This window comes from Lucilia sericata, unplaced genomic scaffold, assembly GCF_015586225.1.
Source record: "Lucilia sericata isolate MDLA Ls3-8-SP2 unplaced genomic scaffold, ASM1558622v1 Contig001178F_arrow, whole genome shotgun sequence".
NCBI lineage: Eukaryota > Metazoa > Arthropoda > Insecta > Diptera > Calliphoridae > Lucilia > Lucilia sericata.
Genome location: NW_023995146.1, coordinates 91,386 through 117,527, shown reverse-complemented (window position 1 = coordinate 117,527; position 26,142 = coordinate 91,386). Strand labels below are relative to the sequence as shown.

The 26,142-nt window shown below is 28.0% G+C and overlaps 1 protein-coding gene across 1 annotated transcript in view; it reads left to right on the top strand.

The window, feature by feature from the left end:
• Positions 1-11,562: 11,562 nt before the first annotated feature.
• The window catches only part of LOC119610402 (uncharacterized protein MAL13P1.304-like), a 70,184-nt gene continuing 55,604 nt past the window's right edge, over positions 11,563-26,142 (top strand). The window contains exon 1 of the mRNA XM_037965577.1: positions 11,563-12,255. The gene's annotated coding sequence lies outside the window, so the exon portion shown is untranslated. The remainder of the gene's footprint in view (positions 12,256-26,142) is intronic.

The window sequence follows — 26,142 nt, the reverse complement described above, 5'->3', positions numbered from 1 at the left end:
GTTCAGTTCTAGTTCAGTTCTAGTTCAGTTCTAGTTCAGTTCTAGTTCAGTTCTAGTTCAGTTCTAGTTCAGTTCTAGTTCAGTTCTAGTTCTAGTTCAGTTCTAGTTCAGTTCTAGTTCAGTTCTAGTTCAGTTTCAGTTCTAGTTCAGTTCTAGTTCAGTTCTAGTTCAGTTCTAGTTCAGTTCTAGTTCAGTTCTAGTTCAGTTAGTAGTTTAGTTCAGTTCTAGTTCAGTTCTAGTTCAGTTCTAGTTCAGTTCTAGTTCAGTTCTAGTTCAGTTCTAGTTCAGTTCTAGTTCAGTTCTAGTTCAGTTCTAGTTCAGTTCTAGTTCAGTTCTAGTTCAGTTCTAGTTCAGTTCTAGTTCAGTTCTAGTTCAGTTCTAGTTCAGTTCTAGTTCAGTTCTAGTTCAGTTAGTTCAGTTCTAGTTCAGTTCTAGTTCAGTTCTAGTTCAGTTCTAGTTCAGTTCTAGTTCAGTTCTAGTTCAGTTCTAGTTCAGTTCTAGTTCAGTTCTAGTTCAGTTCTAGTTCAGTTCTAGTTCAGTTCTAGTTCAGTTCTAGTTCAGTTCTAGTTCAGTTCTAGTTCAGTTCTAGTTCAGTTCTAGTTCAGTTCTAGTTCAGTTCTAGTTCAGTTCTAGTTCAGTTCTAGTTCAGTTCTAGTTCAGTTCTAGTTCAGTTCTAGTTCAGTTCTAGTTCAGTTCTAGTTCAGTTCTAGTTCAGTTCTAGTTCAGTTCTAGTTCAGTTCTAGTTCAGTTCTAGTTCAGTTCTAGTTCAGTTCTAGTTCAGTTCTAGTTCAGTTCTAGTTCAGTTCTAGTTCAGTTCTAGTTCAGTTCTAGTTCAGTTCTAGTTCAGTTCTAGTTCAGTTCTAGTTCAGTTCTAGTTCAGTTCTAGTTCAGTTCTAGTTCAGTTCTAGTTCAGTTCTAGTTCAGTTCTAGTTCAGTTCTAGTTCAGTTCTAGTTCAGTTCTAGTTCAGTTCTAGTTCAGTTCTAGTTCAGTTCTAGTTCAGTTCTAGTTCAGTTCTAGTTCAGTTCTAGTTCAGTTCTAGTTCAGTTCTAGTTCAGTTCTAGTTCAGTTCTAGTTCAGTTCTAGTTCAGTTCTAGTTCAGTTTCTAGTTCAGTTCTAGTTCAGTTCTAGTTCAGTTCTAGTTCAGATTGTTTATTGGGTTACAATATACAAGTTTGTTCAGAAACACACGTTAAGATTTACAAAGTTTTAACATGCAAATTTAAGTCTTAAAAGGAACTAAAACACAAAATAAATATGTATGTGTTTGTGCAATGTGTACAAATAATGGTTTAATATGTTAGGACACAAATACATTTATGTAAGTGACCGAAAACTTGTCTGTTTGTTCAGTGTAATAGAATAACGAAAAATGTAAAGTATAAGCTTTATCTTAGGATAAAACTAAAAAGATAGTAGACCTCAATTAAACTTACAGTCGAAACGAGTTTGTGATCAAACTGCAGACCATAATTAGGAAGATAATTCAATGAAATTTGGTAGATGATCTTCTATTGTCCTAGGGACGAAGTCTATTGAAAATAGTTAAAATCGGTCCATTATTTCACTTAGGCCTCATGCAACTGAACCTCCATAAAATTTTATGAGGAGCGGTTCACATATGCCCAAGTCCAGATATAAAGCCTCTATCAGAAAATTAATTTTTCATCAATTGCTTAAATGCTTTATAATTTAGATAATGATAATACATATATTATTATAGTTAATTATAATTAAAATTGCCTATTTCATTTCATATTTAGACTCAAAATTTTTTATAACCTATATCTGTTTCACTGTGCATTACTCATAAAGATTTTCTGCAAAATTTTATTAAATCTAGTATTTTGTCTCTTTAATGCCTAATGGAGAGTTAAATGATAAAAAGATTCATTTAAGAATGTTTGTAACAAAAACATTTCTTGCATCATGCTTTTTTAAGAACAAAAATAAATTTATTTTAGATTTAATTTTAATATCATTGTTATTGTTGCACATACAAAGACCCCATCATATACGCACTACTTTTATTGAACAAAAATGTTTTTGAAATTTGATGCAATAAGAGACATAATGTGAGCTTAATTGAATTTTATAACCCTAAAATTGTTATTCAAAGAGATTATCAACAAATGCTCAAACATACATACATGTGTATACATATATGTATGTATGTGCATTTACGCATACAAAGAAATATAAATACAAACTTATACACAAGAATAATGCCGAAGAGATGATCATCATTTTACACACATGTGGGTATCTATGTACAACGACAACTACATAGATAATGTAAACATGTCTATTATATGCACAAGTAAGAATGTTTGTATATAATTTACTACATAGCATTTGTATGTGAGTATCTATGTATGTGTGTATATATTACATATACCTACATACATACATATAAGTGTTTGTATAAGTATGCATATGTGTATGAGTGTTTGTTATTAAACAGATTAAATGTAGAAATCTTCAAAACGAGAGAAAAAAACTATACTGAATGACACATCATACAGACAATCCATTGTGCACATATACTACTTGCATACTTACAGTTTACTCTTCCAAAAATATTTCCTTCTAATGTTCAAATGAACAAAAAGTGGAAGTGTTGAAAAAACATTTAAACTCAACTACACATACAAATACACACATCCCTGAATGTGTATCTAGGATAGTAAGAAAAAAGGAAAGCTTTTCACAGATTAAAAATTTAACAACAAATTGGGAAGTTTTAATGCCGAGATGTGCAACAATGTATAACAGGCCATATATCCGGTTTTTAGGAGACTAGCAACCATAAAAGATTTATCTTAATCGGTTATTACTTTTTGATATTTGTTTATTGCCAAAGTGCAGAGAAAAAAGTTTAGTTGAACTTTACAATGGTGTTTTCTTTGAGTTTGGTAATTTGTTTTTCAATTAGCTTCACTGATGATGCTGAAAATGTGATGCGATTATAGGCATACCATCTCAAAAAAGTTGGTTTTGTAATAAAATAATATTTTTATTTAACACTCAACACATTCGTAGTACATATAGATTAAATACTTTGTGTGCTTCTGTATGTTTCTGTGTATGTATTTGCATATTATCTATCATCACTTGTTTGTATACGCAGTGTGTTTGTGTGTGTGTGTGTGTAAATATTTGCACAATTTACAATCTTCTATGTGTACAAGTATTTACTTTAAATTTTGTCATTATTTCTGTTTTTTGTTTTATTTTTCTATTTTAAGACTCGAGCAGCTGTCAAAATACCAAAAGTAAATATTTTTAAAGTTTTGAAACAAAAATTAATTTTTGGATTTTTTGTTAAATTGTTTTCTTGGAATTTTTTACTGTAGCAAAGGAAAATCAAATTGAGATTTTTTATTTACTGGCATGTATGTATGTAAAAGAAATGGATAAATTTTGTTTGCCACTTCTGTGTAAGAACTGTGAATGTTTGATAAATGTATTCTGAGGATTGTTTTTGAAAAATTTTCAGGAAGAATACACACTCCTTTTTAATTAAAATCTTCATTTGAAGCTAAAAAAACTACTAAAGAAATGCAATTTTAATTAAACTGCAACAATATTGTGAGAAGAAATGTGATATTTCAAGCAAACATTTCAATTCATACAATTTTAAGAATTTTACATGAAAGTTGAAATCAATATGTATATGATTTTTATTTATTTATCATTGAATGTGGAAGTAATAAAGTTGTTAAAAGAGTATTGGGTTTGTTTATTAATATTACAGATTGATTAATGGAAATTATTCTGGTAACTTTTATTGATCAAACATTAAGTTATTTAAAAACAAAAGTTAATTGCATACTACATATACTTAAGTACATATTTATGTAGAAGTGTTTTCCTGAACAGAAGTTCTAACAAATGAAATTCTAATCAATATAATTTCAAATAAAAAAGTTATGAATTAGTATGTGAATGTCAAAAACTATTGCAAATATCTTATGGTATATAATATAACATTTTGAATTTCTTAAATTACTTTTGATTAAATTATGCTATTATGTTTGCATCTAAAGTTATTAAAATTGTGAAATAATATTAAATCTGTGCAAATCTTATTATAATAGAAAAATGATTTAAATGCTATATTTTTGCTGACTTTATGTTAAATCGTATTCTGTTCTTTATTTGCCTTTCCCCTTAAATACAATGTTAACAAGAGGAGAAGAAAATTGTGTATCTAATTTGAAAACCATTTATATTTAACTTCCTGTTGAAGGTTTTTTGTCTGGTATAATTCCATTGTCTTCTTCTCGTTTCTATTGTATTTCTGTGACTCCTGTTAATTTAATGTAATACAAAAGACATTTATTACCGACCATAAATCCGCCCACAACATTGGTCGTAATAATAAAAAAGGAATTGTATTTTTTTTTCTTAAAACAGTGTTGTTTTGTAGTGTCTTGTATAGTTTAATATTTTTTTAAGTTCATATTTTAGTTTTTTTTTGTTTCTTAGTGCCTTTAACCTAGACTTCCGTTTTTATGTTGCTTTTTGCCTTTATTCTCTATAGAGTTTCATTTGCATTTTTTAGTTGTTGTTGTTGTTACTGCATTCTTTTTTTTTTTCACAAAATACAAGGTGTATAATAAAATTTATGTCCTAACTAGCAAGGAATTAAAACATATACATACTAAATTATTATATCCTATATAGTATAGGAAATGTCTAGATCTTCTAATTGGTTTTATTTTCAGATAATTGTGTATATTTTCAAAATACCCCGAATATTTGTAATTTTTTTTCTTTTTTATGTCCTTTATAAGTTTTTAAAACCATATTTGTTGTTTAACTAATACTGACAGTAGTCGGCTGCCTGCTGTTTATTTGTATGAATGTCTCTCTTGTCCTATCTCTCTGTCTCCAAGCTTTTAGTTGTCCTTCTGTTTGTTGTTATTATTGTTGTAATATTGCTTAAAGCCTTGGCAGACAATTGTACATTTGGTTAGCCAAAAACTGTCTGCAATGTCATTGAATAAAACATTGTAAAATGTTACTTAAACAGAGAATTATAACAGTATTCACAAATACACACAGATAAAATGATTTACATACATTCATTGAAAAATACATATATACAGATTCTTATGAACATGTGTATGTGTGTGTATTTCTGTGTCAGTACAAAGAATATAAGGTGGTGCAAAACTCAGGTAAATTTAAATGGAAAACATTTGTTAGCGGTAGTGTAATATAAGTTTTATAAAAAGTATTGAAATATTATTTGGATTATTGTCATGTTTAAAGTTCGTAATTAAGATAGACACCGGTAGTCAGTTATTGAAATGAAAAGGTTCCTTATCAACTGACATTGCGGTTGTTGCATTTTAAAATTGCTTTTAGAAAGGACATTAGTATTTTTTAAACTTTGGATCTATGTATTTTTTATGTAAAGAATTTTGAACATAAAAAATAATTTTTTGATGATTTTGAAGTTTCAATCTAATCGCTTGATGTTAGCCATTTTCCCTCAAACTAGATATGATTTCATGTTTATACCCTACACCACCATAGTGGGGAGGGTATTATACGTTTGTGCTGATGTTTGTAACGCACAAAACTATTGGTCCTACACCCACCTTAAAGTATACCGATCGACTCAGAATCAAGAAAGAATTTCTGAGTCGATTAAGCCATGTCCGTCCGTCCGGCTGGCTGGTTGTCCATGTAAACCTTGTGCGCAAGGTACTGGTCGCAATTTTCAAGATATTCTGCTGAAATTTGAACCATACGTGTTTGCTCACCGAAGAAGCCTATTGAAAATGGTTGAAATCGGTCCATTATTTCACCTAGCCCCCATACAAGCCTACCCCCCGAAAAGGGCTTTTAAAATTAATCTACAAAAATTGGCAAAACTTAGTTCCAAATACGTCTTAATAATGCTACAGATTTTCGTAATTATCGGACTTTATTTGACCCTAGCCCCCGTACAAAGTCCCCTTCAGAAAATGACTTGATGGTCAATAATTCACTAAGAAACACTAATAAATACATTTTTCATAAAAATACCCGAGTCCCATAATATACAAACCGTATGCGTTATGGATCTAATGTATACGTCATATAAACTGCATTTGATACTCCAATTTATAACTAAATCGAAAGTGTTGAAAATTTAAAGTGGGTGAAGTGTCTGTGGAATGACTTCATATAAAAATCTATTTTTCGTGGAATTAGTAAGTTATCACAGCTTTTTGCTATTTTCTCGGTTGGAGAACGATAGAATATATATTCTATCGTTTTTAAGAATCTACAGCCGATTTTATCTTTTTCGTATAAAAATCCACTTTTGATGAAAAATATGAGATGTTAGAGCGTTTTTGAGGAACTAGAGCTAACATAAGTGATCAGAAATTTGGCGTTCTTTGATTGGAACGTTATTTAAGAGATTAGAGTGATGACATTATTGTTTTAATTTCCTGACTGCATTGTTATTTAATAAACTAGAGCTGAGAAGAAAATTTCAGCCAAAAATAATTATTTGTATTTGTAACATTCGTTGGTAAAAGCTTTTACTTAAATTTTTATTTTATGTCACACTTTTTAAAATTCATATAGAAAAAATGCCATACAAATTATAAATACATTAACTTTGATTGTTCTATTACTTTAACATTAAATATAAAAGTATGTATGTACATTGTATAACAATAAGTTATATTATTTTTTTTTTCTCAAATATAAATAAAAATTATTACAAAAATAAAAATAAACCGAAAAACACATAAAGTAAAATGTTTAAAATATTACCACCAACCAACCAAATAAATAAATATGAACAATATACTATATACTTACATATTTACGTAAATATTAAATAAAGACCATAGACTATCCTTTAAAAAATAATCATAATGTAAAATACAGTGTAAGAAGTACGAAAAGATACAAAATGCGAAATTTCAATATATTTCGTTTGTACTTTATTTGATTTAGTTGTTTATGTTTTACTGTACAGTGGAAAACCAGTAACTCGCTTGCTCGTTAAATTAAATAAATGTTTGTAGTACATACAGTGTGCCACGTATAACGCAATAAATTTTCCATTAAATTTAATTTGCATGGTTTTAGGCACAATCGGTTACAATACCAGCTTTACTAAGGGATTTTTATATATTTGTTTGTTTTATATAAAAAAAAACATTTTATAAATATTGTTTTTTTGTTTCTGCTTCTTTTTGTGTTTGTTGCTTGTTTGCCACCCACCATACTTGTACAATATTTTTTAGACTTTTTTCAATATGATTTTGCTCTACCATTCTACTCTATGAAAAATTTACAATAATTTTGTTGTGGGAAAAATAAGAATAATATGATTTTTTTCTCATTGTTGTTGCAACTTTTCTGCGTAAATAGAGTAGTAAAATGTAAAATGCTTAGTGGAGTTGGTAGGAAGTGAATCATATTTTTTGTTTCATTTTTTAGGCGAAACCAACAAAAAATATTTAATAAAAATATATTCATGTGGAAATAAAAAGATTAGAACGCTAATACCCACCAAGGTATATTACGGCTTAAGCAACAAAAAGTTAAATTTTTTTGTTATAAATGGAGATTTTTTTATATTGTTTTTGCTGTAGTTGGTATCAAAATTGTATGGCTATTTGTGGGGTTAAAGAGAATTATGAAAATTTAATTTTTATTTTATTAAAATATTGTAAACGTTTCAAATGTTTTTGCTTGAGTTTTTTTTAATATAAAATGGTTCGAGGCATAAAACGTATTTTGCTATTGTTGTTGATTTCTTCGTTAGATGTATTGTAAACTGTTTAAATGGGATAATCAGGAAATAAAAGTTATATTATTAAGAGCTTTACAAATTAACCCGTGAAGAAAACATTTTCAATATTTTACAGATATTTAAGTAAAATTAAAAAAAAAAAAAAAACAATAAATTACTTCCAATGACATTATATTATTATGATATTAAGAGTATCAAAATATTATGAGCATATTTTTAACTTCTCTGGAAGTAATGTTTAATGTATCCTTTTTATACCCACTGTCAAAAAAGATGGGTATATTGTTTTTTCTTTCCGTTTGTAATGGAAATATTGGTCATAGATCCACAAAAGAATATATATTCTGAGTCCTTATTGAATTCTAAGAAGATCTAGCCATGGCCGTCTGTCTGTTAAAATCGCGATAGCGACCAGACGGGATCAGCTAGACAGTTGAAATTTTGCATAAAAGTATTGGAAATGAGCAAAGACGGTCCATGAGTTTGCCTCCCCATAGGAGTGGTGCCCTGAAAAACTGCTTTAAAAATACGAGTATAGCTATGAAATTCGACATAAATAAGTTTGTTATGAGCCAAAATCTCTCTACGAAATTTTGTGAGGATCGGTCAAAAAATGACCCTACCCCATAGAAGGTCATCTTTAGAAAATTACTTTAACTCTTATTGCTGGATTAAAAATACGAATATAGCGATTAACTTTGCCACCAATAAGTTTTTTACGAAGCAAAATCTCTCAATCTGATTTAATGAGGATCGGCCCATGAATGACCCTACCCCCCATATAAGGTCAGAAATTGACCCTATCCTCATATAAAGTTCCTTCGGTCCATAATCAATCCTTTTACGGCAAATGGTTTGATTGTGGTTATATAAGATTCGGTACAGCCAAATATTGCACTCTCATTTATTAAAGTTGCAACTACTCGTGGCGATCAATACCGATTTTGTACAAAATACTTCTAAATGTTCATAAAGAGGGTAATCCAAATTTTTTTCAATATAGGATTGTTAAGGGTCAATAAAACGAAGATTTTAATGGAGAAGATTTTTAAAGAACCCATATAATAATTTCTTAAACAATTTTGATTAATTTTAGTATTGACTATACAAAAGGCACAATTAAGAGCTATGGTCAAAGTAAAGTAATTTTTGAAATATTGAAAATATTTAAAACCTATTTTGAATCACATGTAATATTTAAAAAGGATCTTTGTTACTTTAAACAGGATCATTGTTACCTGATATTTTCTTGTTTGTTCCATTATTTAAAAATTTAATGCAAAAAAATTTTAAGAATAAAATTGTAGAGAAAAATTCCCCAAACCCAAGTAAATATATATAAACATATGAAGTACGTTTGTATGTATGTAGATAATATAACAAATATTTAAATTTATAATTGTTTTAAATAAATTTGCAAAAGCAAGAGTGTTCTAATACATCATACTTAGAAACTAGCAAGAATCACAGACAGTTTACAAAAAACTTGATACTAAAAAAGAGAAAAAAAAAAAATACATACGAAAAAATTATTAATTGAATTTCCGCTTATATCCGGTATAATATTTTTTTTTGCAACATAAAAAAATGTAAATGAAAAATTGCAAGACACACTCCAAAAACACTCCGTTATAGAAACAGACAAACAGCGCAAAAAACCATGCACTGTTATAAATGGATGATAAGTAGAGTGTGCAAAAAATGAAGGAGGAATAGAGAAAAAAAAATCACATTATCAGCAAATATGTTGCGACGTTGATGAATGTATTAAAACGGAAGTAAAGCTAAAAGTAACAAAGTAACAGTTAGTTAAACACACATCCTGATACTCACTCATACTTAAGGAAACCACTGCTATTATATAGGAAATCAAGTAAAAAAATATTAAAAAATATCGAAATATATATAATAAAATCAATAAACGTATTTAGAAATATATTACTTTTTAAAACTATAATTTAATGGATTATATATTTTATTTATGAAATATTTCATGTTTTATTAGTAATGTCAGATTCATTTTGTAAAGTACTGAGTGCTATAATTCTCTTATTTAAATTAATTAATTGCTAACGGTAGACTTTTTTTAATATTTACTGGATTTTGTGAAATTTTAAAAATTTTAGTTCAAATATATAAGTATGTAGTGTGGATACAGAAAATAACATGTTCTGTTAATGTTAACAGGCAAAACTATTCAGAATTTTCCACTGTTTATAAATGTGCTATAAAACACAAAGTTGGAAAATACATTTTATTAAATGCTCATGGAAAAGGATTTTTTAGCAGAAATTTATTTTTATATGACGACAACGAAAAAAATATTTTTTGACTTATAAACTCTGAATTGGAAATCATTGTAAACATTTTATAAATATAGCGCCCGCTATTTAACTGGTTTATGTGGTTTTTGAGAAAGTATTACTTTTTGGACCTATAAATACGAAATACTTTACGTTGACTCAATGAAAAAGAAAATAAAAATACATGAAACTTGTAAAGCATTAAGCTTTATTATCGCAATATATTTTACTACCTTCTAAAAACTTGGTAACGACTTGAACTATCACGACAACTTACTTTTCAATGACTACTACATACAGTATGTATTACTTTATAATACTCTAATAATGAATTACATATGATCATATACTTGAGAACATATTTAAAGATGTATATAATGGAAATACTATTTCTGTGTAAAAATCATTACTTGATGCTCAATTACATAACTAAGCTAAAGTTTGATGAGTAACCTAGAGGACTAACGAACACTAGATACGGGTTCGAATTCCGAAAAAAATACAACTTTTTAACTCCCTTATTCAAAGTACATATTTGTGAGCTACCATCACCATGTTAAAATAATGATTGATAAGGGTGATTTTATTAGCTATTTTACTCATTATTTTTCAATTTAAGTCTTCGCTGGTTATAAAGCTTACCTTAAAAATTAAGGAGTTAAAAGTCCATGAAGAATTTTTCTAATCAAAATTTAATTTATGTAACAATCTTTATCCATTGAGTAAATAACATTTTCTCTCAACCATTTTCATACTCTTGTTACTTTAGTAACAAAACTCCAACTGACCTTCGACACTGAATATATCCTGAAGAGTTAATTTTCTGCTGCAATTTATATGTTCCTGTTGGAATTGCATGAAGCTAAATAGAGAAAAAAAAACAATGATAATAACAATGATGCTTATTTTAAAGGAGGATGTAAAGACAGACAAATAAAATACACAATACCATTGAAAAGAAAATTATATAAAACTTAAAGAAAAAACTACTTTAACATGAATTTAATATGAAATACTATAACATGATACAGTTTTTAAGGGCGATAAGGGAAAAAGTGTAAAAAATAAATTCGGGAAATATAAAGAACGAATAAAAACTCATGACCTATAACACTTAAAAAATCAACAATCCATAAATGAATTTTCATTCCATTTCATCCCAACAATAATATAATATACATATATATATATGAAGAGAGAAAAGGAGCAGCACGACAGCATCTCGTTATGGACCATAAACTTAAAACAGATCATGCGCTTTACCGCACTTTTACACGAAAACATACAAATTTGTTTCATTCCTTAGTCCTTGTTTACTAAAGAGCTAAACTTTTAGTACTAAATTTCGTTTAATTTTATTAGAGTTCAATGAGAGAAAGAGCCAAATTTGGTTACTTTAAAGCAATTTGTTTATGATTGTGTAACATTGTATATTGGTCTGGTCATGGACTACAAAAGAGCAAAATCAGTTTGTTTGATAACGTAGAACGTATTATAGCCAACAAATATATTAACGCAAACTAAATTTAAAAAAAATCGCAACAAAACTTTGCTCCAAAAAGTAACAATAATAATTAAAAGCAAAAAACAAGAGAATCGGGCGTAGGCGTTTAATAAAAAAATATTTTTTAAACAATAATTAAATGGTTTAAAAAATTAAATCTTAAAAAATATTTACTTTTTATTCTAACCACATAAAGCGTTCATAATTAAATTAAAATTAATAGTAAAACAAAAACAACAAATACGAAAATCGTTCTTAACCTAATTTCTGTTGTTTGAAAATTTATGTATGTGTGTCCACATGTGGCTTTAATGGTTTTGTGGTCTTTGCGGTCGTAGTGGTAACGGTCAATTTACGTACAATTTCTCCATTTATGATTTTTGTTCGCTTTGCTGTATTTTTTTATTTTGTGTTTTTAACGTGAGTGTAAAAGGTGCAAATAATTACAGTCATGATTATGTTTTCCATTAAAAAAATGCATTAAATAAAATTTTATTTTAAGCACCATCATAAAATAAAATTAACAACAAAAATACAGCAGCAAACCGTCTTTATTACACTTATTACGAACGTATTTTACGTTTTTGGTTTTGCTGTTAATGACATCAAATTTAATGTTTTTAAAATATTTAATAAAGACTTGTGTTAATTAATTATGGTGTCAAATTCAATTTGGGTGAGTAAATAATATAAAAAGTTAAAGTAATTAATAAACTGTTGGGTTATTTTACCCAGTAGGCGAGATCTTTGGAATACTGTTTATATTAGATGGGAAAAAATAACACAAATATTTAAAATTGAGTGCTATAAATTGGCTAACAGTGTATTCACTCGAGATACGAAGTAATGTTCAAATTATTTAATTTGTTAACAACGATTTTAATGGATCGACAGTCTATGATAGTTGATAAGTTTGAAAAGAGGATTTACGTATGTTATATAAGATTTAAAGAAAAACTCCTAGGCCACTATTAGGTATGTAGTAAGTCCCTTTACCAGAGTTTCTGGTGGGTATCGCTCAACTAACCTATCGATGCGCTCACAATAGAAACCTTAAAATGTAATAATATAGTCGTGATTATACCTATATGGTAAGCCTAAGCCATGTTACCGAATTGATTAAATTAGTCCATAAATATTGCTTTTAAACTCTACAAGAGCTTGCACAACCTTTGGGAGCAAGCAAGCATGATTCATCCAAAGTAGGGAAATTAGGTACCAATTAAGGAGATATTGAAATCCAACTCTGCATGTCTGAAATGCTAATTGAACTAAAATCATTTCTACACCGATTCATTATTTGCCGAATGGACACTAATGCTAAATATCCCTGACGCTTAGATAATGGTCGTATTTGAGGCCATATCTGACAACACCATCACTGTACCGAATACAACTGATTCGTTTAAAGCCTTGGCTAAAATGCCCAAAATATGCGGACAGAAATACAACGCTCTGCCACATGCTGCAATACATGATAAAACCTGGTTCGGAAGTGGTTCGGATATTTTACCTCATCCGCCTTAATGTCCAAACCTCACCCCATTCGAATACAATTTTTTTCGATTGACAACTTTGACCCCCTCTTGACCGATAGAGTTGAATTTGTGTCTGGTCTATTATCGTTTCTTTTAAGTTGAGTCACTGGACACGAAATAGCCCATTTTAACTCCGGCAGTTCTTGACCTATAGAGCTTGTTTTGCATTATATATTAATATCGAAAAACTTATTTATTGTATTCTACGCAGATATGTATCAGAAAGCTAGTCAACTGTTTCAAGTTATAAGTGGTCTTTATTAACCGCGTGTTTTAGTTTTACCTCAAAGTGAATCTACGTTATGACGGGCGAATATCGTAAATACTGGAGACCATTAAAAAGGTCTTAAACTTTTAATTTTAATCTAAGCATTTGAAGTTTACTGCTTCCTCTATTAATATATATATATAGGTCGACTCGAGAGTATTCATCGAACCAATATTTTGTATGTGTTATGTAGAACTTTAGAACTTGTTTTAAAAATCTAATTCAGGAACGAGTGCACAGAGAACCATTTCAGATTCTTAAACAATAACCATGCAACTAGTGATGTCGTAATCACTTCTGGAACCCGTATTAATACAGAAAAACTTATTTTATGAGGAATTTCTTCCCAGTACAAATTTTAGAACTAGTTTTAAAAATCTAATTCAGAAACGCGTGCACAGAGAACCACTTCAGATTCTTAAACAACAACCATGGAACTAGTGATGTCGTAATTACTTCTGGAACCCGTAACTCGGAACATTGTTGTGTTTCTAAAGTACTTCTAAAGAGTTTTCAAGGAAGTTTAATGGAACTCATAATAGTTTCGAAACAGCTTCTGGGAATTTCGAACAAAAATCATTGGTCTCAACGCCAAACAAGAACGAGTACAGGCTAAAAAATTCGTTCCAGAACTAGTTGTGTAACTAATACAGTTTTCCCTGGGTTAATAAAATTTACTTCATCAAAACATTTGTTTTAAATTCGTGTACAAATCCTAGGTGGTCGAATAATTTCGACATCGGAATGTGTTTTCGAACTCGTATATGATAATTTAAATTATGTTGTTTAAATTACTACAAAAACCTAAAACATCTTAAATTTATACATAAAAAATTTTATGTTGTGTTTGATTTTTTATTCTAGATAAAATATGTTTTAATAATTTAATTTGATTTAAAAGGCTTTTGTTTAAAGTACAAATATTATAAAAAACTGAATTAATTTATTATTTTTTTGCATAGATAACCTAACCAGTACATGATGCGTAAACATAAAAAATTTTAATATTATTTTATAAATAGCTTTAGGTTATTGTTTTTGTAGATTTTTTATTTTATTTTTTTAGTTGATTAAATTTCAAAACAAAGCTATATATTAAATATGTATGTTAAAAAGGAATATATGTATGTATGGATACATGCATATATAGTTGAAAATATTTATAATAGAAAGCAATTAATGTTTTTAATTTAAAACTATGTACATAACAAAAAATGCAAAGAAAATAATGTTAAATTTGAATAATTTACTAATTATTATATTATTATTATAACATTATAATGTATTAAATTTTTATATGAATAATATTCGATAAATTTTTACTACTAATTTCGGATTTTAATCATGATTTTTTATAACAAATCTCGGCCGAAATTGTCGCATATGTACGTGATGGAGAAAATTAATTGTAATTCAGCCCTTGACTGAATATTTAGTTAATCTAATCGTACTTTCAAACCCAGCACTTATTTAATACATTTGTGTTCATATGTTTGTACGCATGTATATAGTTAATTCTTCTCAATAGTGATATATTTTAATGTGGCCTCCGGTAGGTTAGTGTTCTAGTCTGGTAGACCGGAGGTGGTGGGTTCGATTCCCATCTGAGGCACTGATTAAGGAGCGCACAACAGGTGTAGGTGTATTTCTTCGGATTTGATGTGTATATGTATGTACATCCTCCTTTCAAACTAACTAATTATAATTTTAATTATATTATATATACAGATTACTTTAATTAAGAAAATACAAGTTTGTCTTAATTTTGGTGTTCAGAATAGAAAATGATCCTAACATCAAAAATAATTTAAAATCATCGGAAAACCCCCAAATTTTTAGTTAAAACATTATATAGGTAAATGAGATATTTATGTATATATTTTTTGTCATATACGACAACATTTTTTAGCTTCAATATTAAATTTAAGCCAAAATTTTCTAAAAGACCCAATTTAATATTAAAATAAGGCAAATAAAAACAAATAAGCGAAAAAAACAAATTAGCATATGAAAAGTGCGTGTATTGTTAAGGGGCGTGTGAAAACATACGGAAAAATCTTTATTAACGGCACCTTTGATGAATTTAGCAACGAAACAAGTTGTTATCGAAAAGAAATATTAAACCGTTATGTTTGGAAACTCAACAGACACTCACACACATATATATACATTTATTTATGAAAATTTCGTTCATTGACGCGTGAGTTGTTAAAGTGATTTTACCGTTTCTCGTTACTGCACGTCATGGAAACTCACACAGGATTTTATTTTTTTTTTTTATTTTGATGGTTGCCAATTTGTTGGGTACGGGTACGTATGAAAATATTATTCTAAGTGTTGAAATTCCCTCAAGTGTGTTAATTACATAAAACCGTGGCAGCTGAAGACATGCCTCGTTTTGTTTGATTTTTTTTTCTATTTTCTATTTTCTTTAAAAATAAGGTGTTTGTTTACATTAAACGAAAAGTTTAACTAGTGTTTTTCTAAAAAAGGCAAAAATAGAATTAAATACTTATTTTTTTCGTCATCGGAAATTAAGCTAAGAAGGAAAATTGCAGGGTTAGAAAAAATGGTTAATGAGTAGAAAATTAAGGTCGAAAAGTTCAAAATAGAATGAGAAAATGTTAAAGAAATTTAAGTGTGAAAATTCTAATTAATGAACACAAAAGAAAGCATGTCTAATCTAAAGTATTGGTTGAACCCCAAAGTAATTGGTTAAGAAATAAATTATAAAACTCTTTTTAAAATTAGATTGCAATGAAATTATTTATGGTGGGGAAATGCTCATAACTACAGAAAATGAATTTTATCTATAATATTTCTAAATGTGTGTACATTTAATGACGTTGTTAAATTTTATTTTAAAGCTGTTGAACAAATATTGCATCTAGAAAACCTCTTACATTAATAGTTATCCTAAAAAAGTATTATTTTTTTAATTATTATTCCCCCATAGGATATTTTGAAGTTATCATTTGTACATCTTTACTAGTACTTTTTTTATTTGTTCGTTTTTATTTAATTAAAATGAAGTTTTCATTAAACTACATTCATACACATGCTTATAGCCCAAGGTAAATATTTGCATTTTCTGTCTGTGCAACACTTACGTATGTAAAACTAACCAAAATGTTGCTGCACGCGACGGTTATTTCTTAAAATAGCAAAACAAGAAAAAAAGGGACATTCATGATTACGAATCTGTGTATATGGCTAAATCCTAGAAAATTTTTACAGCAATGAAACTGATTTAAAAATAATGCAATGTTTGATAAAAATCGAACCCTAGGTGCCACATAAAGCTCCCTTCAGAAATGTATGTTAACACTCGTTAAAGACGTATAAAACTAAAATAACGATGATATTCAGGATAATTAATTTTTTATATAGAAGAATATTAATATGCCACGGAAAACATTAAAATTTTATTCATTTCCCTAAAATAAAGATTTTTTGGGATTTGACGGTATGTGCGCATTAAAATGCTCTACAATTTAAAATATACGAAACCCTCTACTTGTATAGTAACAAGTATGTATGTGTGTATTGTTTACACACATACATACATTAACAATATTATGCTACATACATAAAACACATGCTTAATTAAAGTGTAATGGGAGTCATTATGCAGAAGAGAAAAAGCAACAATATTTTAAGTAAAAAATATGTGTCTTTGTATGTAGAGGAGGGAAAGGGAGAAAAATGCCAAAAACCTGAATGCACTATAGTATCTGCTAAAAATACAATATACTTGCACTATATATGTGTGTATATGTGCAAATGTATACCTAGGTTTTTGTATCTGCGTATGTTATAATTTTTGAAATGGATGACAGACGGAGCACAGAGCGTAAAAAAGTTTTAAATTAAATTGTAGTAACGAATAGGTAAAGTTACAATTATATTTATTACATCTATGTATGTATGTTCATTCACTCACATACATACGCAATATTCACATAGAAAACAAACTCAAACCGAAACCGAATTCCTCTATCATCAACAAAACATACTCACATTATACGTTAGGGTGTTTGTATGCGGCTGGCAAAAGTGAAATGCATCCAACATAAAATTGGGTTAAGTTTTAAGGATAAAATTTTAATTTTTTCTTTCACTTGTAACATGGTTTCAGGGTATAGGATTACGACGATTACAAGTAGCGAAAGTGGAGATACAAGTAAAAGTGATGATAGCGAAATTTGTATTTATTTATATGGAAAAATAATTTGTGTATGAATCAGCAGCAGTAAGAAATCTGAATTTAATGGGTATTTAAAATTTAATTAAATGTTCAATTTCTTGCAAGAATGTCAAATAATACTTGAGATATCAAGTGTTCTTAAAAGAAGATACCGAAATGAAAATTTTACAAAGAAACAAAATGATTAAGTTTCGCTGTAGTAATTTTGTGCCACTTCATTTGGAGCTCTAGCAAGGATGTCATAAATGAAAGGCAAATAAATTAAAATCAAAAGTATGTAATACATGTTTTTCATTAAAGCGGAGATGTTATAACGTCTATTCGTTGATGTCTGTAAGGTATTGATATGTTGATCCTGCAGATGACGTAGAATCCTTTGCTGAGTTGAATTAGTGAAGTCCTTCTGTTTATGTCTCTTTGTTATTAATGTAATCGAATTACAGTTCGAAATATTAAAGATAACATAGGACAACTTTTCAAACAAAATTTTCTTGATTTTTATATAAAATGCATAACAACAAGTAATTAAAGCAAATTTTCAAAAAATATTACCAAAAAATAGTTTTCTCCGAAATCTGAGAGATTTTGACCGAATTTCTTTACTGTTTTAATCCCTTATTTATTGTCAATAAATCGCATGGAGATTTTCTTAAAATTTGCGTCTGAAGCGTTTAGCAAAACTGAAAGACCACTATAAGACCTACATCTCCTAGTTTTGTCCAAAGTCATAAACTTTTTATATGGGCTGCCAGATATTTGTCATTTTTGAAATTGCACTGTTTTTATTAAGGACACCTGCACGTATACGTGTTAATGATTTATTAATATTACAAATATTAAGTATACGCATAATTTAAAGCTTTTTTTAATGTGATTTGCGATTTTGATCTTGAAAAAGCATAGTCACAGAGACTAGATAATACTAGGATTTTTTCGCCAATAAACTTTTAAACTTGAGACCTGAGCGAGGTAACACGCCCACTTTTTTCATAAATATTAAAAGTCGTATATTTCTGAAACTGATACAACTAGAGTCCTCAAATTTTTGCACGAACAACTTTGACATTGCTAACCAATACAAAGAGAGGTAAATTTGAAACAATTTTGACATTCATATTTGTCTAATTAATAGGTGTATTACGGGGGCGTGGTCCCTGCCATATGATAACACTGAAATCCATGTGAACAATAAACTTTTAAACTTGAGACCTGAGCGAGGTAACACGCCCACTTTTTTCATAAATATTAAAAGTCGTATATTTCTGAAACTGATACAACTAGAGTCCTCAAATTTTTGCACGAACAACTTTGACATTGCTAACCAATACAAAGAGAGGTAAATTTGAAACAATTTTGACATTCATATTTGTCTAATTAATAGGTGTATTACGGGGGCGTGGTCCCTGCCATATGATAACACTGAAATCCATGTGAACAATTTGAGAATACGGATTAGCAATGAATTATCTCATATAAATTATATATAGAATTTTTACTTCTGGGAAAATATAGAATATGTTGTACGAAAAATTTTGATATCCATGTAAATATTTGGGTTATAAATAGGCGGATTAGCCATTAGAATTAAATAGATAAATTGTGGGCGTTGCATCTCACATAAACACAGGTTCCAACTTTATAAATTCTGCAACCGGTTTCACTAGAATCGGTTGTTTTTTTGACATACATGTAATACCCAGGATTATTTTGTGAACTTGTTCCCGCTTTATCAATTATATAACGGGTTTCACTAGAACCGGATGCCATAGAATCGTTACCACTAGAATCGATTATTTTTTGACAAAAAAAATTACCAATATTATGAACAAGTTTCCACTTTATTAATTCTGCAACATGTTCCACTAGAAACGGGTTCTAGAATTTAGTCTAATAGAATCGATTGTTTTTTGTCAAAAAAGTATTGCCCACGATAATTTTGTGAACAGGTTCCTACTTTGTCAATTCAATACAACCAGAAGTATGATAGTTTTGTAAACATACTTTAATTTTAATGAGTAATTTCATTAGAATGAAAAAAAGTGTTAAAAATTTGCCTTTATGAGTATGCCACGCCCATAATTACCAATATTTTGGCCAAATTTTTTTGGCTACCTTAGTTTTAATGTATTTTAGAAATCAATGTTAACAAAACATTTTTTTATTTTGTTTTTATTTATATTGTTTTTAGGATAGCGAAGGACACTGGGTATAGCTAGTATGTAAAAAAACATCGATGCCTACACCATATCTCGCCCTTGAACTAAGTTAAACTTTATATAATTATATTTATAAAAATTTCTATTAAATATTAGTTATTTTTAATAAACTTTTCTGTTAGCTAAAATTATTTTTTTCCTCAACTGCCTCTCTTTTTTGCTGTTGAATTTTGATATTTATTAAACCACTTGACAGTCTTAGTTTCGAATTTCCTGTTATTGTGTGTACAATTTTGTTGTTGCTGTTTTTGTTGTTATTGTGGGTGTTGACAGCTTTTCTTGTTTTTTTCTTGTTGCCTAAATTCTTTAGCACAGCAAAATTTGTTTTTTCTTTTGTAGCTTTTGTTAAATTTGATTGCTTAGCTTGTTGACATTATGCTGCTTGAGACGTTTTTTTCATAGTTGTTGTAAATGCTTCAGTTAAGTTTTTTTCTTCATTCAAATAGATGAAACCAAAAAGGAGACGGTAAAAAACTTCTTGTGCCATTTTTTGTCATTTCATCGTTCAACAAAAACAAATTTTTTTTGACTGATTTTATTTGGGCACAACTTTTTGCACATTTCATTTGCACACAAATACGTATGTATATTAGAATGCGTGTAAAGAAAAACCTTAAATGCGGTTAAGTTTTTTATATGTAATGTTTTCTTTATAACACAATAATACAGTAGAATACTGCTATAATAGATTAGTTTATCAATTATTACAAAATGATTTGATTAATATGATTTCTACTATTTTAAAAATAAGATATATAAACAGATTTCTTTAAATTTTTTATATTTTCTGTTAATATATTTTGACGTTTTCAAAATTTCGTATACATAAGTAAAACTAACAAACATGACCATTTTTTTTCTTCAATATTAGCCCACTTACCATTTCATTAAGATATTATCTTAAAATATTTATCAAATTCTTAATACATATTTATATAAAAAAAAATATCATAAACATCTGTTATCTGAAGATTTTATTTCCACTTACTAGGCAATATACAGCACTCAACAATAACAAAAACAGACAGTATGGAGAAAAAATGCAAATCTACTTTAGATTTTTATCATATTTTGTTAAGCAAATTTTAACATACCATTGCAATATAGAAAGCCACAAAACACAAAATATTCTAGTAGACAAAATATGTATCACAGTATAGTCGAGTATAAATAAACAAAATATGAAAAAGATTTAAGAAAAAAATATTTGTATAAAAAGGAATTTGTTTACTTATTTTCATACTTTTACCACAACTACATGTATTTTTTTTTAATAAAAAATAAATATAAAAAAATCTATTCAAGAAAAACATTATATTGTTGAGGAGACTAGTAAAACTGGAGATAGAAAAAAAATTGTCTGCGTAGAAAGTTTTATAAGAAAACTGAAAAACCTTAGAACTATAAATATAAAAAAGTAACAAAATAGACATCTACAATAATAACAACGTAAAAAGGAAACAAAAACTTAAGAAAGGGAATTTAAACATTTAAATAAATCGTTATCTGGCAGTAAAAACTAAAAGAGAAGAAAACATTTATTGCTTATAAATACAGAGTTTATTTGCAACTACAAGTAAATTCAATTGCCCTACAGCAACTGTTTAATGCTTCTCAGTGCCGGTGAATGTCATGAAACTTATGTATATGTTTAGCACTTTAAGCCTTTTAGTACTCGGTATACAAACAGATATATTTTCTAATAATTGACTTAGAATGTCCTTTTTAGAAACACAATAGTCAATAAATCCCGTAGATATAACTATAGCACCTAACCTTATATTGGGCCCTTTGTTGAAGAGTGTCATATAGCGGGTATGTCCAACTATACGTTTTTTACTTTCTGCATATTTGAATGAAATATATTTATTTTAAGTGGTACTTTTGACAGATCTATAGTTCAAGAACTAGCTTGTGATAATAAATATAATATGTCTAATATATGTATCTTTAATTATATCTGAATTTAAGAAAAGGACCGAATAATAATTATTCTGTGAAATATGTTATAGCTTAATTTCGTTTGTTTTAAATTTTGGTTTAGTAATAAAATTAATTTTCTTTGCCCACTTTTCTATAAGTGTTTTATGGGTGCGACCGTATTTTATTTCCTTCCTCTTAAATCTCCATTTAGTATTAAAAAAAATTATTCAATTTATTTTCTTACCGCCTAAAAAATGTTAATGAATTTTTCCATTTTTCGTGTTCTTTCACTAAAGTTTATTAAAAGAACCTTGTCACCTTTTGTAATTTTTTGTGTGTTTTTTGTAGCCAAAAAATAAAAATAACAAGAAAGGAAAAAGATTTCATGTTAAGACACAAAATTTCATTGTCATTAACATTTTTTAGCTAAAAAGAAAAAAAAAAAAAATGTTTTCAAGCAACCAACCAAAACAAAAGCTATGCTATTCATTACCCTACACTATTGGGTAGTAAAATGGGTTGATAGAGTGATTTGTTACAGCTGTAATTGCAATGAAGTAAAAAATTTCATATATTATTAAATTTTTATATACAGACTTATAGTAGTCAGTGGATGTTGATCATTTACCAAAAATTTTTAATATTAGATTATCATAAAAAGGTTTCTTTAATTCGATCTTGCCATTCATTAGGGTAGAGTAAACATAAGATGCAATAATAAGAAAAAAAATTAAGACCCAGGTGACAGTTTCAGCACAAAGTCTTTTTATTGTTGAATCTGCCAAGTTTTCATAAAAAAATATTTTCTTCCCTTTTTTTATTTTACATGCTGTTGATGATGATGACTCTGTGGCAATTTTTTTCTTCTGTTGAGTGTTTTTTTTTTCTTATACACTTCATGAATATTGATTGATTGCTTACAAGTTTGCATAATAAAAACATGTAACAGAGTAAAAACGTATTCTTAACGAAATTGGTTGGCAAAGTAAAGGTGATGGAAATATTAATAGAAAAAAAGGAAAACCAATACAAGGGTTATACAAGAGAACACTCAAACTCATTTACCAGCTGCTGCAGAAGCAGGAGGCAAATTAATTAAATGCTATAGAAAAAAAACTAAAGTAAAAATATAAGAAAAAGAAACATCGACAATCCGCTTATTTAATTAGAGCGGTTGCAACAGAAAAAAAAAGATAAGAAGTTAAACTTTTGATATACTTTTTAACTTAAACATTAACGAAGTCATCCTTAAAAAAGAAATAATGCGAATAATATTAATTAGGAAAAAAATATGAAATAGTAAAATTTTAATAGTTAACTTTGAAACAAGTATTGTAAGCAGGGGAACATTCTACTTATTAAAGTGCATTAGACCGACTCAGTTTTCATGGAAAGCAAAATCGTGTTTCTATTACCCCTCTTAAAATTTAGCATGCTTTAATGAATCCCAAAAATATTTTGAATCTAGCAATGTAAGCTGAACTGATTTAAAAAATAATAATTTTAGTACTCATTGGGAAGAGTTTATAAAGCCGCATCAAGAATTCATTTCCTAATTCTTTTTTTGAAATTGAGTTTTATTTTAAACAATTCTTCAAACGCATTCCCTTTGATATAATTCCTAGAATTAATTCTTAAAGCTTTCGATATAGTTGAATTAATTCTCTAATGAATTAATTCCTATAGAATGTTAAATTCCTTCTGAATGAATTAATGTTTGCATTCAATCTGCTACAAATTGAATTAAAATAAATTTCAACAATTCCTATTGATTTTTAAATTCCCTCTGAATAATATAAATTTTGTTTGAATTCAATCTATTACAAATTGAATTAAAAAATTTTTCAACCATTCAATTTGAAATAGATTGAATGAAAGTTTTGTTTTATAATTCAAAAGCATTCTGTATATTAAAAATTGAATTAACTTTTTTTCTTTCATTCAATTTGTAATAGAGGGAATTAAACAAATATGAATGATCATTCAACTGAATTCATTCCTATAAAGAATGAATTCTCTTAGGAATTAATTCAATGGAATATAAAGCCAAGGTATTCAGCTTTAGAATTTAAATTCAAAGAATGATTTTATAGAATGGTACATTCAAAAATTTAAAACCGAATTAAAAATATAAGGGAATTAATTCTAAATAGAATTCATTCTCTCCATGCTTTGATCTAACGCTGTATTAAACAAAAATAAATGTCAAAACCATGTTCATTTAAACATGTAAAAAGGGTCCGAAAATATTTTTCGAACTATCATATGAAATAACGGGGGGCTCGTTTTTTTGAGTCGGTCTAATGTGAATAATTGACTTTATGTTAATCAGGTTAAAAGTATATAAATGAAGATATTTTTCTAGAATATAATTTAGAACTATTTGCTAAGTCGAAACAAGTCCATGATGTGATTTGGAAATCCATTAACCTTGGATTGACATAAGTTTAAAATCTATTAAAGCATCTCATGCTCTCATATTTATGTTTTTGAGATTTTTTAATAAATATTTTTTTTTTTTCGAAATACACACATTTTTGTTATGCATTCGTAATACAATATACATAAATATATTTTTTTTATTATTTTGTTCATAATTATGTTTCTTTTTTTTAATATTTTTATTCGTCATGTTATAACTTGATACATCAAGCATAGATGCATTTTAGAGTGTATTTTCTATTCAGTGTTTTCTTTTATGAAAGAAAACTAAAACTCAATATGAAAAGGATAAAAAAGGAAAAAACACACTAGAAATTGTTTCTAACTACACTACACATACTTTTCGGTTAAATAAATCTGGGTTAACGAAGATGATACTTGAAAGTAGGTTTTACACACAAATGTACAAATACGTTTATCATCTATTCAATGTGCATCTATAAACAAATGTGTGTGTGTAGTATTCGAAAATATGTAAAAATAAACTAAAGAATTTTCCTACACAAATCTAGAAATATTCTTTTAATGTTAATGCTTGTCTATGTGGCAACAAAGTAAAAGTATATATCTCAAGTTATGCATAAATTATAGTTTTTTGATATTAATAGTTCCATGATGAAAATTATCGCTAAAAATATCTGCTTTTCAAAATTATTGTAAACAAATTTGTTATTAAAAATTATAGTCTAAACGGTAGTGTTCATCATTTGCAACTAATTTCTATTTTCAAATCCGTAAAATTCAAGTACTATTGAAAGGTTTCTCAGTATCATCTAAAAACACACATTCCAAGGGACCCTAAATTCAATAGTTTAGAAGTATCAAATAATTGTATACATATGATTGCACAAAATTAAGCCATTTAAGGGTAAAAGAACAAAACTCTAATAAAAATAAAACACTCAAACTTACACATAGCCCACACACTAATAGACATGAACATTAAAAGGATACAGTTGTGACAATTTTTGTGGGTGTAGAGAAGAGCAATAAAAGGATAAACAACAATCATTAACATTTGAAAGGTTATGGTAGAAGAAAACAAATAATATCAAGGGTTTCGGATAAAATAAATATTACGAAATCCAAAAAAAAGAAACATAGAAATAGAAAAAAATTTTATAGAATATATTTATTTATATTGAAAATTGTGAAAAGATATTTTGAATTGAAAAGCAAATAAATTTATTCGAAATTTTATATTAATTTAATAAAAAAAGTTTAAAGTGGGAGTAGGGAGGTAAATTTGTTTCTTTTGTCTGTTTTTAATAAAAGTTTTTTTATTTGCTACGCTGTCTACTGTAATTTACAGATTTGGACTTAACTTAAGATTTCATTATTGTATTTTATCAACGACCAAATGGTGTTAAAAAATATGAGTTTTTTTTTATTCTGTGTTCATCAAATTGAATTGAATTGGCCAATTGTATTGAGATCATATACCCTCCATATCTATTATGTTGGACGAATGGTTGAATAAATGTTTGGAAAAAGTACTACAGCTTCGACAGCAGCGAATACAATGTTGACGACCATCATTGAATTTATTGCAATTGTGACTTAAACCACTTTATCCACAGTCAACAGCTTGACCAATAAACCAATATACTTATATTGAATTCCTTTATGCTTCTACAGACACATACACATGCAAAAGCAAAACAGTATCCTTATAGAAAAAAATGGAAATAAAAAAATGAAATCCAAAAATATGGTAACAATATGATACTACATCAGCCCAAGTTGAAAAAATATGTGTATTTGGTCCGAATGATACCATACGCTCATCCTTATACACGAACATAGAAATACATTCAACTAGGGATCAATATACTCGTTTCGTTATAACTTTGTTTTGAGTCTACTAGTTGTATTACTGCCACTATGTGACACTCCACCCAATACCATCAGCAAGGACACCATTCTCATTTTGGTGTCATTGTTATCGTCAAGCTTTAGTTGACAATAA